Source organism: Vombatus ursinus, unplaced genomic scaffold (assembly GCF_900497805.2).
Source record: "Vombatus ursinus unplaced genomic scaffold, bare-nosed wombat genome assembly UNPS02014864.1, whole genome shotgun sequence".
Classification (NCBI taxonomy): domain Eukaryota; kingdom Metazoa; phylum Chordata; class Mammalia; order Diprotodontia; family Vombatidae; genus Vombatus; species Vombatus ursinus.
In genome coordinates, this window is record NW_020954642.1 from 11,150,014 (window position 1) to 11,166,864 (window position 16,851).

Below are 16,851 nucleotides of genomic sequence, written 5' to 3' on the forward strand. Positions count from 1 at the left end.
TTCAGAAACAAAACATAAATAGTCTTTGTAGTCAGGGAAGATTATGTTCTACTACTTCATGATATAGGGAATGATAGCAATGATGGTATTCAAATGGGATGTCCATTTTTCTGGGAAGGTAATTTTGCTTTAGGCAAGGAGTTGAAGGAGTCACTCTGAGATCTTGTCCTACTCTGAGATTCTCTGAATAGCTTTCATATCATCTTGGTAATCATCATAACAGGAATTCATAAAGAGACCAAATCTGTGGATGTGGAATATTGCCACTGCTTCAGTTGGAGATACATATACAACCTGTATTTGGAAAGCAACAACCCGGAGCTGATGCTCAGTTGAAATGCAAATATTGTCTACGGTATTTTCCTTTGAGACAAGAGTGTGCATCAGCTGATCTTATATGCATGCTGCTGGTTTCTGTAGAAAGAAGAATAACCACTGCTTAAAGAATTATTAAATTCATTTTCTTATTTCAGGACAGGGGAATGTTCATGTTGGAGTCTGAGGGGATAATGAGTCTTTATGAATCCCTTTGGGAAAAGTCTTTCTTCTTATTTGTCATTCTTTCTTTTCTTTTTTTTTTTTGGCTTTTTATTATTTTTTTCTGGATGGATCTTTGTTCACAATATTCCCAGCTCACCTGTGAAATTTTAGGTGTTCAAAAATGCCTCCAGGAGAAGAGATAATTCTTGGAACATTTTAGTTCTGATGTCACATTTTATGATAGCCAAAATGCCCCATGATGGGGGAGAAGCCTTACTAAAAGTTCCGATTGAAAGTAATATTATGATAATTTGATGCTTAAATGATCTTTGATCTCACAGTTGTAAATATTCTCTCCAAAGATGCAGGTAATAACTCCTTCATGCTATCCCATACACTTCTGAGTCTTTTGGTGAGGTACTAGAATAGATCAGAGATTCTTAACCTGGATTATTTGAATTTGATTCATTTTACATATATTTTAATAACTGAATTTCAACCTTTGTAATTTTCTGTGTTTTATCATTTGCATTTGCAAACATGATTCTGAGAAGAGGCCCATACATAGACTTTAAACCTTAGTGCTGAAAGGATCCATAACACACACCCACACACACCCACACACACACCCACACACACACACACACATACACACATGCACACACACAGAGGATATGGACTAAATGATCATTGATTAGGTGATCTCTAAAATCCCTTGCATCTCTAAACTAAGGATCTTATGATTCTATGACCCCAACTTGTTTGAGAACTTCTTTTGATGCTTTTAATGCTTTGGGTTTAAACATGTAATAAGCAGGGGATAATCTAAGCATATAATACCAAAGCTGAAAGGGGTCCTATAGGTCATACAATGAATTTTTGCTGAAATTACCTGTGCCTGGAATCTACTTCCTCCTCACTTTCATCTCTTAGGCTACCTGGTGTCTATCACAGATCAGGTCTAGTTGCACATTCTACAGAACATATTTCCTGACGGTGATGATAACCATGCCCTCCAAATCACCTTGCATCTTACTTGTATATAGCTAGGTTACGTTTAGTTAGTATCTCCCTTATATTACTGATATCCTCTAATGGTGAGCATCTCAGTATCACTTAATCAATTAATTAGCTCTTTCAAAAGACATAGTAGAATTAAAAATCTAGCAAGAACAGACATTATATTTTCACACACCTAGGGACATTCTCTCCCTCATACCATCTTGGTCTTTGGGAGAAGCTGGATCAACCTTGAAATAGCTCTTACAAAGCAATTACCCCACCAAACTTACTTTTGAATGCAATAAAGCCTTTACATGGGTCAAGGAGGCACTACTGCTCTCTCTTAGATGCTTTCAATCTCACAACTTCATTCATTACTGTGTTCAGCTGTCTTCAAAATATGGTATGAATTCTAGCTGCTGGACCTCTGGTCACTCATGAGGACTTCTCATATCTATAGTCAGATATCCCATTACTTAAAAAGAATAGACATACTGGAGTTGGTTGTAGAGGTTTTTAAATGCTGAAGAGGAGTTTATATTTAACCCTTTAGAAAATAGGGAGCAATTGGAGTTTATTAGGCAGAATGACCTAGTTAGAAAAAATGGATAATAGTTGTTTCTTGTTCATTAGAAGTTATGAAACAAAGGCTAGATGACCACTCATCAGATGTGTGCTACAGGGGATTCTTGTTCAGGTTATTCTTTTGAAATAGATGACCTCTGTGGCTTCTCCAAACTTGAATATACTGATTTTGTCATCCTGTGTTTTATGGGATCATCTAGATTTACCATTTTATTTTTTACACTCCATTTTCTAGGGAACTTTCAGCTCTAATAATCTGTGTTCAGTGGCCTCTTCCAGGTTTAAAATTGTAAAGTCACTTCTCTCTCCCATTATAACATAACAAATCCACATCCTAAGAACTGTTCCAGTTTTGAGATTCTAAGATCCTACCATTTTGTTCCTATAATGCCCATGGTTGTGTTGTGATTAATATTAAGGGCATGAATCTTATCCTTTTATATGATGTCACCTCCATTCTGTTCTTTGGGAGCCTGAAGTACAGAAGGTTTTGATATTTCTTTTATCTATCTGATTAAAGGAAATGAAATGTCTGTTTAGCCAGCCCAACTCAGGAGTTACTTTACAGGCATGATTTCGTACCAATTCTTTACTCCTTTGAGAAGGCCCATTCATGTGTGTTTGACAAATAGTCTGGGGTTTTGGATTACAGGAAATCAATATATTGCATGGCCTCATTCCCCTTAGTAGTTTGCTGCTATGGGATGGAGTTTGATGAGGCTTTTCTTTCAAAGTACAACCTCTTAGGTAACTAAATCAGTGAAGGATTTAAGAGCTATTACTCCTGCTTGACCATCACTCAGGGTACCAAATTTTAGGATTCTCTTTGACAGTAATTTTTTCTTATTCCTTGTTTTCTTTTTCTTGTCTTCCTTTCTCCCTATTTATCTTAATGCATCTTCATTTGCTGTTTTAAATGTTTCTGATACTTTCCTTATTTTTCTTTGGAAATTGAAAAAAAAAACTCCTCCTACAAGGAAGATGGATTTCAGGTAACTATAAGGAAAATACTTCCACACGGGTAGAACATTGTGAAAGCTGAATGAGCTTCCCAGAATTTTAGCAAGTTCCCTTTTCCTGAAGGTCTCTGAGTGGAGATTGAATGACTTGGCAGAGATGCTTTAGAAAATGATTCTTATTGGGGAAGAATTGAAGTATATGATCCCTGAGGTCCCTGTCAGCAGTGAAGTTCTAATATTCCATGATCACAAATGTTTTCAGGACAGGAATGCTTTATTGATTTGCTTCCAAAGGATGAAGTAGTCTTTGGATAAAATATTATCAATTCAATCATTGCCCTGCACATCCCAAATATCTGATGTCGATTTCAGCAGGAATTTAATATGTTGCTTCCCTGTCTTTCGTCATAGTGACCACCATTTCCATAATGCCCTCATTATCATCTTCCTATACTCACAGTATTCAAAACTTAGGTCAGTTGTTGTGCATTTAATAACTATTTTCTAGGCATTGTGCCTAGTGCTAAGCTTACTTAGGTTTTGTTTAAAGCCTTCCTTTGCACTTTATATAGTCTGTTTTGTACGAAACACTTATAATACTACTGACAGTACCACTAATACTGATATACACTAATGGATTACATTTATATAACATTTTATATAATTTTCAACACATTTCTTATATGTTATCCCATTAGATCCTGAAACAATTTTTATATTATATGCTATTATCAGCAAGTTTTTTAGGTAAAGGAATTGAGGCTCAGAGAGGATGTCAATTGACCTACGTTCACCCAGCCATTAGTGTCTAAAGCAGAATATGAACCCAGATTTTCTTGCCTTCAGATCTGGTCTCTTCTTCATTATTCCATGATAGTTCTTCCATATAGATACTGAAATTGATGTTAACATAAATATATACAGTGTCTCTCTGAGCTACTGTTTCCCTCATACAATATGTACTTGCCAGTTGGGTCCCCACAGAATACTATCTCATGCTGAATATATTCTGTGAGTCCAAACTAAGAAAAATCTGGCTCACAAGCCCCAGCTGATGCAATTATCTCTAACAGCCAGACAAGAGGACCCACAAAGATGTTTCTGAAATGGACATAAGTATGCAAAACTTTTGGACTAGATGTGACCAAATGTTTGACCCTTACCCTTACTTTCAGGAAATGAGCTAATGGTAATGCCTGTACCATGTGTCTTGGCATGCTTGGCCATGCTTTTTACATACTTATGGAAATTTTATAGTAAGAAAGGCAATAACAAAGAAAAAAAATCTCTCCTTTAACTCTTAAATCAGTGGCACACTCTCTTACAAATGCACAGACCATCAGTAAGAAGAATGAATGCCAATAGAGTTCACTTTTGGAAAGGGACAAATATAGAGAACACATATGACCAAGGCAATGTATATCTTCAGCACCACTATTCCTTCCCCTTCACCCATTTCTTTTTTGTGATGCAGATTTGCTTGATAACCTGCTATCTTGATTCTCTTGGGCCTATTCCTGGGTACAGTGCTTGGCTCTGATGCTTGGCCAGGGTCTCTTCTGTCTTTAGCTTTGGGCTTAGTTTAAATCCTGGACTAGAGTCCAACTATATGTTCTTTTTTAGGGAAAACAAAACAAACTAGAATGCATACCCAAAGAGCAAAAGGAAGCCCATCTCCAAACCTTGACATGTCCTAAGCAGAAACGACCATCTCCAGCCACCAGATTCTCTTCCCTCTCAATTTCTTTCAAATCAGTTTGACTCTTTAGCTGGACCCTATTTTTTTGGACCCTGCCAGGTGTTTTTTTTTTAAAAAAAGATTCCATTGCTGATGTTATGAGAATAAATAAATCGTCTCTCACATCCCCTTTCCCCAACCACTTTTGGCCACACCGTCCATGAAACATAAGGGAAAAGGTCAAGAGCAAACACAAAATCTGGGTGAACAAGCTCCTTTCACTAAAAAAGGTCAACACCTTCTGTTCAACTTACAGTCTTAGAGAACTGCTTAGAACACACACACACACACACACACACACACACACACACACATTTAAGTGATTTACTCAAGGTCACACAGTGGATATGTATTAGAAGTATGGGTTGAATTCATGTTTTCCTGCTTCCAAAGCTGACTTTTTTATGCTATGTTAACTTGCAGATGAACTCAGGATCAGAAATAATAATATCCACCGAGTCACCAACATAATTCACAAGCCAGAAAAGACTAGAAAATAAGCTTTGGGAAAAAGATATTTTAAAATTATAAGGTTTACTGGAAGGGAACATCAAAATCACCTTATAGGCTCGTAGATTTATAAGGAGAAAGGATTATAGAAGTCAAGTTCAACCCCCTCATTTAACAGATATAAAGCAGAGGACCAGAAAATTTGAGCTACTTGCCCAGGATCATATAGATAGCTAGTAAGAGTCCGAGGCAAGATTTGAGCTAGAATAATTCTGATTCCAAAGCTCTATTCATCAAACATATTGCCTCATTGAGGTAGCCAACCTCTTCATTTTATAGATGATGAAATGAAGGACCAGAGACAATAAATGAATTATCCAAATATCATTAATATAATTATATTTTTGCCTTCCAATATGATTACCTTGACCTTAAGCCTCTCCTAACATTAGTCTCCCTGAAAAGTAGTATCCCCCAGACCAGGAAATCCCAGAATCCCAAATTTGGAAGGGACTCAGAGTTCATGTTATCCAATTTTTGCTTGAATAAGAATCTCTTGTCTAATATTACAAAAAATGGAATGTTTTATCGAGGTAATGATGTTAAAAATATTGGTGCATCTATAATCAAAGAAGTGATGCTTAATGATCTCTCAGAGTCTTCTGGGAAAGAAGAACAGGCTGATGGTACCGGTAGACAACAGGCAGTCTGTAGGTCCTCATTTTGGATAATATTTACTTCTCTCACTAAAAGGCAAAGGAATATAAATGCCAATAACTAAAAATACATAAGCTAATCTCTATTCATTTCATACACTGATGCGTGTCTGTGTAATTCATCCTTTATTTTTATTTATGAATCATTCATACATTGTACAACCAGGTTCACCCTCAAAAGATATTCAGGAAAATCATGTGCTGCTCAGGCCTTTTCAAAATGAATTTGGGCCCTAAATTAACTTTTGACTGATAGCTTTGTTCAGGAAAATGCTTTCACATTGAACAAAACCAGGAGTAGTCTATGATTTAAATTGGCATATTGATGAGTTCTGTAGATGAATTTGATACACAATGAGCAAGAATCAAATTATGCATGCAAATATAGTAGTGCAGGTGTTGTGATTCTTGATGAGACTATGTTTAAAAAAATATTTGGCTTTGGAATGCTGAATACACCTGTTCCACATGAAGACTTTTTTCTTATATGAAATAACTCATATAAAATTTAAATAATTTAACTTGTATAAGTGCATCAAACAAATATTTGGGTATAGTATGGATAGAGAAAGAGGCCATATGGGATACAATAGGTGATGAGATATTCCTTCATAACACTAAAAAATGCATACTTAGTTCTAGAGGAAGTATTCTATTTGAGAACTGCTGGGAAAACTGGATGTCAGTTTGGCAGAAATTTAGTTTAAACTAGCATCTTATACCATATGCTGGAATAATTTCCAAATTGATATATGACATAAATATACAAGTGATAAAAACTAGGAAGACATGCTATTCATAACTATGACTTAAAGGGAAAACATTCAACATGAGAAGGATATAGAAGAATGTAAAAGATAAAATCTTAAATTAAAAAGAATACTTCAAATCAAATCAGATTGAATGAGCTTAGGAATGGTCAATTAGGGAATAAAGTTCATTTCTCAAAATTTCTCTTGGATGACATTAATATCCAAGCTATTGTGAGAATTAATGTATAAATTGTCAAGGAGAAGCAGAAACTAGAGTGGATGGAGATCAGCACTTTAAATCAGAAAGACCTCGGTTCAAGTCCTGCTTCTGAAGCACACTAGATGTGTCACCTTGGGTAAATCACTAAACCTAACAGTACCCCATGTAACTCTCTAATACCATAAATTTTGGGCATGTGTTTATTTGGATTAGTATATAAATTTACTTTTTCTCAAAAATTCCCTACACTGATGAAATCAGAGTTCTAGGATATAGACCAACAGACAGACAGACAGGCAGACAGTTAGGTAGATAATAGATATAAATAGATATTCAATATATCTGTATCTATATATCTCTCTCTATATATATTTGCATTATGAAAAATAGGGTTCCAAATAGAATCACAAATTATTAACATCAATTTGAAAAATCTATATCATCAGTTTGAAAAATTGGTTAGAGAAACCCAAATTCAAAAAACTGTGGTTTTACTTCACTCTTCAAAGTGATCAAGCCAATAAATGATGAAAATAATTATTCAAATAGCCTTGTAGAATAGAAACATGATAAAATACTAGTGATAGATCTATGACATGATCTGATAATTTTGGGAATGAATTTTAAATTTAACAAATTTCAGTAAGTTGACAATATCTTTCAAAGCAGTGACTATTCTATCCACCACTTTTTATCTAGCCATCTCTTCACTTGGCATGTGCCTCAAGGAAATCAAAATGAGGAAGAAAGGCCTCACTTTTACCAAATTATTCATATTAACACTTTTCATGGTGACAAATACTATTTATTTATTTTTTGGGGGGGGGATTCATACCAGTTTATTTCTTCCTGCAGCAGTGGACTAGAGGGAGTTGAGGAAAATCACTCACACCCCTTAGCCAGTGCCCACTTGATTTATGGAGAAACAGATAAAGAAGACATTTTACCAAGAAGTAAGTTCACAAGTTTACATTAACTTTAGCAATATCATGGTGACAGCACAGAGCAAGGGCAGTGAGTGTTTACAACTTAAGCACAAATGTTTATATTATTATATCTTTATATAACGATGCACAAGCATGGTGGAGTTGTTTACAAGCCATGATACTGGGAACTAACACCTAAAAGAGAAAAGCAAATACACCTTACATACACTCCACCCCCTCCAGGATCCTGGCCCTTACAACCCAAGTAGGTAACACTTTTCAGGGTTCTCAAGCCAGGAAACTAGAACATTGCATCCACAATCCACAACAATAACTACAGCAACAAACTACCAAAGTGGCCACAAGGCCCGAAAAGGTCAAAAGGAGAGCTTTCCACCCCCAGGAAGTATTGGCCATCACTCAGCTACAGGATCTGAGAAGCTTCCTGTTGTAATTCTTGAAGGGCCACAGAAACATTGTATTGGGCATCGGGTATACAAACACAACATCCAATATGTAACATAACACACACTCCTCCTGGGCATGCAGTAAGGAGGTCTAGGGCCATATGATTTTGTATGTATCTGTCCAACCTCATTATTAAGTAATGAGAGTGCCCTATGTGTAGAATTAATTGCCTTGGCAGTGTGCACCTCTAGAGCAGTAAGCTTATGTTCGCTCACAATAGAAGCTGCAGGTGGGGAAAAAAAGGGCCAAATGGTAGTACCACCACGCAGTATGTGGGGTACAGTGTCCGTGCCTGTACATTTCCCAGTTAGTGGGTATAGACAAATACTATTTACAAAGAGGAGTTCAACCAACTGGGGAATAAATGAACAAACTGGGGTATATGGATTTAATGTATTATTAGTATTCCACAAAAATAATGAATATGGGGAAATTGATTATCTTTTCTACCAAGCCCTCTCTCCTCCCATTTAGTTTGTAAGCTGCCTGAGGTTAGGGACTATCTTATGCCTCTTTTAGCATCCCCAGCATTTGGCAGAGTGCCTGGTACCTGGTAGCCACTTAATAAATATTGATTGATTGATTGATTATTAACTTTCCTATTTAATGCTGAAGACGTTTCATCTTCCCAGTCACACAGGCTTGAAACCTAGGTGTCATTCTCAACTCCTCTCTCATTCTCTCTGTCTCTCTCTGTCTCTCTCTCCCCCTCCCCCTCCATTAAATTTGTTCCAATTTCTGTAAATTCTACCTTCACAACTGTACCCCTTTCTTTTCTATGCCTCCTTCTTTTCTCTGATACTGCTACCACTCTAGTGCAGACTTTCAACACCTCCCACTTGGACTATAGTCACAGTCTTCTGGTTGATCTTCCTGCCACAAATCTCTTATTATTCTCTACTTAGCCATAAAAGTGATCTTCCTAAAGCACAAGTCTGATCATGTCATGTCTCCCTCCCTTACATTCAATAATCTCTTATGGCTTGCTTTTTAATATGACTCGGTCCTACCTCCCTAGTATTCTTACACTTTACTGTTCGCACCTCCCATATCCTCTGGGATCCAGTACAATGGTCTCCTTGTTGTTTCTTGCATGACATTACATTTCCTGACTGTACAGCTAGTAATTCATTGCTTACAACTTTCTCCCTTTTCTCCATCTAAAGGCAAGTGCCTTTCCTTTCAAATTATCTCCAAATTGTGCTCTATATATTTTATTTGTACGTAATTGCTTGTATTTTGTCTTCCAGATTAGACTGTGAACTTTTTAAGAAAAGGGACTATTTTTGTTTTTGGCCTTACTTTTTTCATTTACAGTGTCCTGCACATAGTAAGCATTTAAGAAATGTTTGACTGACTGACTCGAAGAAACCTATGAAAATGTGTTTAAATCAGAGGAAAGAAGCTAAAATTATAAATGTACATATATGTATTTCTATATATATATATACTTATACACACATATCCCACACATATCCATCTCTCTCTCTCTCTCTCTCTCTCTCTCTCTCTCTCTCTCTCTCTCTTTTCCCTCTGCCTCTCTCCCTTTCTCTATATAAAAGGGATCTAAATGAAAATAATGTTAAAAGGCATTATAATTCTCATCGGTTACTTTGATGAATCTCAGTCTCTGAGAAGTGATGATAAATCATACTTACCTACAGTAAATAAAGCTAAGCAACTCCAGAATTCAATTGTCTAGGGAAGATATTTACCTATTACTATGTAATTGTAGGGGGCAGCTATATGGCTTAGCGGGTAGAGTGCTGGGCCTGGAGTCAGGAAGACTTGAATTCGAATAAAGCCCAAGGCCCTTACTAGCTGTATGATCCTGGGCAAGTCACTTAACCTATGTTTGCTTTAATTCACTGGATAAGGAAATGGCAGACCACCCGATTATTCTTGTCAAGAAAACCTCATGGACAGTGTTGGAATGCTATGGTCAATAGAATCATGAAGAGTCAGACATGACTGAACAACTGAGCAAGAACAAGTGTAATCATAGGAATGCCCAAATCTTCATGATGCTCTACAATGAACCAGAAGGTGGAATAACCCCTTTAAAAGTGTGTTGAGGGACAGCTAGGTAGTGCATGGGATAGAGCTCTGTCCTTAGAGTCAGAAGGACCTGAGTTCAAATCTAGTCTCAGACACGTGACACTTACTAGCTATGTGACCCTGGGCAAGTCACTTAACCCCAATTGCCTCACCAAAAAAAAGCAAAAAAAAAAGTACGTTAGGTGCCTGGCTCTTCTTAGTTCAGAGGTCAGTTCTTTTGATGTAGCTTTGAGACTTCTCCTTCTACTTGTTTTCATAGAGATGTCAAGGGAATGGAAAAGGAACACCAAAGTACCACCCAGGTTGTTTGAGTCATCCCAAAGATCTCGTTTCTTCAGAGATAGACATATGTTTTCTCCAAGTGATGTTTTCCTCAATAGGTCAGGGAGGCTGGTATTCGTCTTCCAATACATAAGTATGTACAATTTATATATACAAGTGAAAAATAAGTATAAGAAGTAAAGTCAAAGTATGCACAAGAAAAGGTGGTGAAACATAGTGGATAGAGAGTAAGGAATACCAGGCTTCAATCCTTTCTCTAAATATATACTGACTATATGGCCTGAGGTAAGTCATTAAGACTTTCATTGTCCCCACAGAATAGCTTCCAATCTGCAAGTAGAGGAAGTTTCCTGTCTAGCATTCATTCTCCTTTGTCAAATAAATCTTATGTCAAACAAAATGAAAGTTAATTTTGAGGTGGAGGCATTAATATCTGGGATATCAAGAAAGACATCGTCTAAGGGTTGGCACTCGAGTTGAGTTCTAAATGGAACTAGGGATTCAAAGATACAGAGATGAAGGAGTACATTCTAGGTAAGAAAGAAAACCCATGCAAAGATATGTAGTGAGGAGACGAAATGCAACATGTCAGACACAACAAGGAGTTCAGTTTGGTTGGGATGCAGTGTCTAAATAAGAGAATGATGAAAAGGAAGGTTTATTCCAAGTTATAAATGGCATGAGTACCAAATAGACCATTTTACATTTGATCCTAGCATGTATAGCTGTTATCTAAGATATTGGTTTTGGATATTGATTATGTGAACCAGTGACATGAACTTATTGGAAAATAGCCAAATTATTCAATAATTAATCATTGCTACTTTAAACATCATTTTAAATAAAGGAATATCACAACCAGAGAAATAGGACAATTGTTCTGTGTAAGTAGAAGCACAACAACTATGATGCACTTAACTAGGAAATCAACAAAAATCTTATTCTGAGACTGGCAAGATCCTGTTGAAAGAAAAATAAAATGACAGACTAGACCAGACATTTGGGTTGGTGTTCTTAAACTGGACAGACTTCTTTGGCCTATGGTCTTAATAGGTTGACAAGAGAAGGAGCAAGAGAGCCAGATGAGGCTACTCTGTGGCAGAATAATATAGCACTGGAAAATCCAGTTACTGGTGAAGCTTTCCTAGGGTGTAGATTTTTGTGTTCTCCTGTCGTATGTGGTTGTGTAGAAACCTTTTGAATTGGGCAAAGCTATGAACTGCCTAAAGTTTTTATCACATAGCATACTGAAGAATTGGAAAGTGATAATTCTGTGAAAAAAGTCAGCAACCAGTTGTGTCCTTAATGATACTATTTGAGCCCTTCTCTTCTTTTTGGTATGCCTGTGGCAAAAGTTTTGAATGCCTCATCATAATCATCATGATACCCTAACCTCTGAATCATACTGGATGGCCATTCAACTTTGTGTAGCTGCAGAATATACACATTAATACTAGCTCACATATCTATATTTCTTTAAAGGTTTTTTTACATGCTTACAACAACCCTATGAAGAAGGTATTTTGCATTTAAAGAAACTAAGGTCAAATGGTGTAAAGTGCCTTTCTCAAGGTCACAAACATAGTTAAATGTTGTATCTTACTCTAAAATCATCATCTCATTCTGAGATATTGATTCTCACATATAAGGAAGCAACATAAAATGGAAAGAGTATGATGAACTAGTGTGTTCTCTTATCACAGTTGAGTGGTACCAGCTTTGTAGGCACCCCTTCTCCCCAACATATATGCACACACTTTGTCTGGTCTTATTATTTCATCACTATGAGGAAATCTCAGTGTAGAAATGCCTTCCTTCAATGCAGATTAGCAACTTGTATGTAACTTAAATTATTTCAGAGTTTCCTTTGGGCATTGAGAGTTGAATGATTTGCCAAGGATCACACATCTAGTATATGTCAGAGGCACACCTTGATCTCATATTCCAAATCTGGTTCACTAATCACCATACAGCACTCATACTCTTTGTAGGTATCAAAGTAGGGAAATATGGTTGAGCCTAATCACTGTTTGATTAGGAACATTATTTAACCATACCCCTTAACAAATGGAACAATTTTAAATTAAATGAGCTGCTAAATTAGACTGAGTTTCAGGCCTTAGAGGCCTATAAAGAGTTAGATGGAACAGTGGAAAGATTACTGGTCCTGGAATCTAAAAGATACGAGTTCAGATTCAGCCCCAGACATGTACTAGTTTTATGAACCTCAGTTTCTTCAACTGTGAAATGTGACTAATAATAGCACTTACCTTCCAGTTGTTTTTTTTTTGTGAGCATCAAATGAAATGATATTCCCAAAGTGCTTAGTATAGTGCCTGCCACATATTAGGCCCTCATATGCTTATTTTCTTTCCTTCTTTCCTCCCTCAAGCAGAGAGTGAATGACCACTACTTGTGGTTGTTTTACAAGAGATTCCCATGCAGATTTGTGTTGAACTAACAGTCATTCCAATTCAGAGGTCCTATGATTCTATGATATCATAAAATGGTGAGTGAGGTATAAGTATGGATACAAAGTGGAAAATGGCAATAATTCAGCCACATGCAGGCTCTCATGGTATGAACATTTCTGACAGTCCTGTTGACTTGGCTTGAGATTTCTCTATAATTGCCTCAATTTCCCACTTCACTTTGTTAGAATGTGTAGACACAGTTGTCTGGCATAGAAACTCACAGCCTGAGTTATGCCATTACTCATCTCAGTAATATTGTTTATCATTCATTTTATGAGTGTACTTGTCCTAAGTGGAATCAAAGCTATTCAAACAGAATCATTCACTCTGTGAACTCCATGAGCATTTCCCATGAAATCTGATCATGTGCAGGGACAGTTCTTAGAGAGAGAAAGCCGTACTATAGCTTTGATAGATCATTTACTTCAAATTGCTCTCAGCTAGGATGTTGGCCTCCTAATTGTTGGTAGCTATTCTCCCTTACAAAATCAGAGCCTTAACTTTGCTGGGTTTCCACAACACTGGAACACCTTCCCCTGCTTTTTAAAGAACATTGTGCTTACAGAAAGGCAAATGTGAATTATCAGGCAATGTGTTGTGGTGGAAAGAACACTAGATCCACGGTCAAGAAAACTGGGTTCTAGTCCTGATTCTGAAACTTAATATGGATAAGTAATTTCACTTCTCTGAACCTCCGTTTCCCTTATCTATAGAGTTGAAATAACATTGTTTCATAGAATATGTTATGCAGAAAGTTCATAGTATTATACAGAAGGTGCTTTAAACATTATGTAAGTATGTGTCATTATAATTTTTTTCCAGAGTTTGACTTTTGAAGAGAAAAACTTATTTGAGTCCTTGGATTATCACTTCATCTTTTTGAGCATTTCAATATGGATAGAAAAATGAGGCTGCTTCACCCCTGAGATAATTGTGGTTACTATTTTCCTCTTCTCTAATAATTCAACAAACATGACTTTAAACCTCTCCTATATGCAAGGACTCATGGTTCTTGGTAATAAGTATGTGAAGATTAGAAATGACAATATATTAATATCCTCAACTTGTTTCCAATCTATATTTTTATACTAATTAACCCCCTTCATACATACTCAGTCCAGCTAGAGACATCTTTTTTCCTTCCATGTGATATTCCATCTTCTACCTCTATTCTTTTATTAGACTGTTTTCCATGCCTAGAATGCTTTCTTTCCTGATCCTTCTCTCTTAGAATCCCTAGATTCCACCAAAATTTAACGTAAGCATTACCTTTTATACAAGATCTTTCTAGATCCCCTGTCACTTGTTTTTCAACACCAAAAATACCTTAGATTTAATTTGTCTATACTTTATATATGCTTATATGAATATATACTACTCCCAATTGAATGGAAGCTCCTTGAATTCAGGCACTATTTCATTCTTTTTTTTCTTTGATTCTCCATCACTTAAAATAGATCATTTTATTCAAATGTGTTGTCCCCAACTTGAGAGTTAGGTTAACATTTATTTTTTTCATTTGAAAATCTCTCAGACTCCCTTAGGATTTCTCCATCCATTGACACAGATCACAGCTCCTCTTTACTTTAGCTGAGAGTCTTTGAAAAGTATTTTGGCTAGAAAACATCATTCCTATTGATCAAATTTCCACTTAGATAATCTGGTCCTTGAATAGTATATTTTGTGTATCATCACATTCATTCTATAAGCCTTTTTCGGCTTGTTAGGATCCAGAGTATTTGCTCTGTAGGAGCAACCCCTAATAACCCAAAACCATGACCATGCCATGAGAAGATGATAGGAACTGTCTTGCAACCAGAAATTCATAGATTTAGATCTGGGATGGGGAACCTTAGAGTTCACCTAATCCAATTCCTTTATTTGATAGTTGGGAATATTGAGACTCAGAGTAAGTGCCTTACTTAAGGTGTCTTAGGTAATAAAGTGACAGAGCTTGTCTTCTAACTAACACAGGTCTTTTGAGTACAAACCCAGTGTCCTTTCTACTTTGCTATGCACCAAAGAAGGGCTTGATAGGAGGACCTTAATAGAGAGCAGACATAAAATCATAACCTCCATCCATCTGCTAGTCATTAGGTAGCCAAATAATTTTCAAGTATTTGATTGGTTATAGGGAGGGGTGAAGGATTATATTTCATTGCCCTTTATAAAATGAATAAATTATTTTTCCTTGGTAAATTGCTTAGCTCAATAAAAAAAGTTGATACATGGCTATAAAATATTTTGAAATATGAAAAAGTTAAGTAACATTTACATATCTGACCAATTTATGGGTGCATGGAACAGCTCATGAAGTATAAGGGAAAAATGCTTAGTTTCATTTAAAGCTCTTGTTCTGTCAATTTTCATTATCTGCTTTATATCAGAATACCCTAAAATATATGCTAACTGCAGAATTTGTCTTTCTTTTTTCTTTTCTTCTCTCTTCTTTTCTTATTTTTTGCAAAACAGAGCACCGTGTAAAAGTCCATTGTTCCTGAGTGAATTCAAGTCAATGTTCCTTGACCTACTCCAGAACAATTCAGGCTCTTTACAATCAGTTACTAGAGCTAACAGGAATTTCTCCATTCAGTACACGACCAATCTTATTGATTTATAGAAGTTATCTAGGATAGAATATGATCTCTAACATTTAGTAGCTATGCAACCTTGGACAAATCAAATGCATTCTTGAGCCTCAATTTCCTCATATGTAAAATAGCAAAAATAAAATCTATGGCATTAATATAAGACTGTTGTTGGATTCAGGGAAAGAGCTTTGCAAACCTTAAATTGCTACATAAATGCCAGTTACACTTTTAATTAACTACCTCAATAGTTTATAGCACTATACTTATTGGTCTTACAAATGCAGGATTTGGAGCCAAGTTCCAATCCTTATGTGACTGTAAGAGTATTATTTTTTTCTCTCTCTTTAAGTGAGGTTTTATCATTTAGAAAATGCAGATACTACTACTAACAACAATAGTAATAATAATAATAATAATAATAGAACAACAGATCATTAGATTTTTGGGGGGATAAAGAATTTTATAAAATTTATAGCACTATCAAAGTATGAGTAATTATTCTTTTTTTAAAGCAGTGGGGTTAAGTGACTTGCACAGGGTCACACAGCTAGTAAGTGTTATGTGTCTGAGGCCAGATTTGAACTCAGGTCCTCCTGACTCCAAGGCAAGTGCTCTATCTATTGTGCCACCTAGCTACCCCCATGAGTAATTATTCTTAAGCTGCCACAGTATGCTACCTTTAGAGTTATAGAACATGAAGACAAATATGAACTCTGCTGTTAATATACTATGTGACCTTGGGCATTTAACTGCATAGCCTTTAGTGTCCTTGTTTATAAAACAGAAGCATTAAAGTAGTTATCTCTAGAAATGTCTTCTAACTCTAAATCTTATAATCTCTGTTTTTATATTATTGTTATACCAAGGTGTTCTTCAAAACAGTTTTAATATGGCAGGACACATGCAAACGGAGACACCCCCACCCCATATTACGTTTGCTTTCCTGATTGCCCAGACACTATCAGCTGGGAAATGAAAGTTGACTCTAGTTATTCTGGGAAGTGATTAATTAAATCCTTTTCCTGGCAGATCCATTAATATCAACACAGCATGGCATAGATATTGACATGGTGAGAAAACATTGCTTTCAACAATAGGGTTCTGTTGACAAAACAATGTAATGTTTGGACCATTAGCAACAATTCAGGAA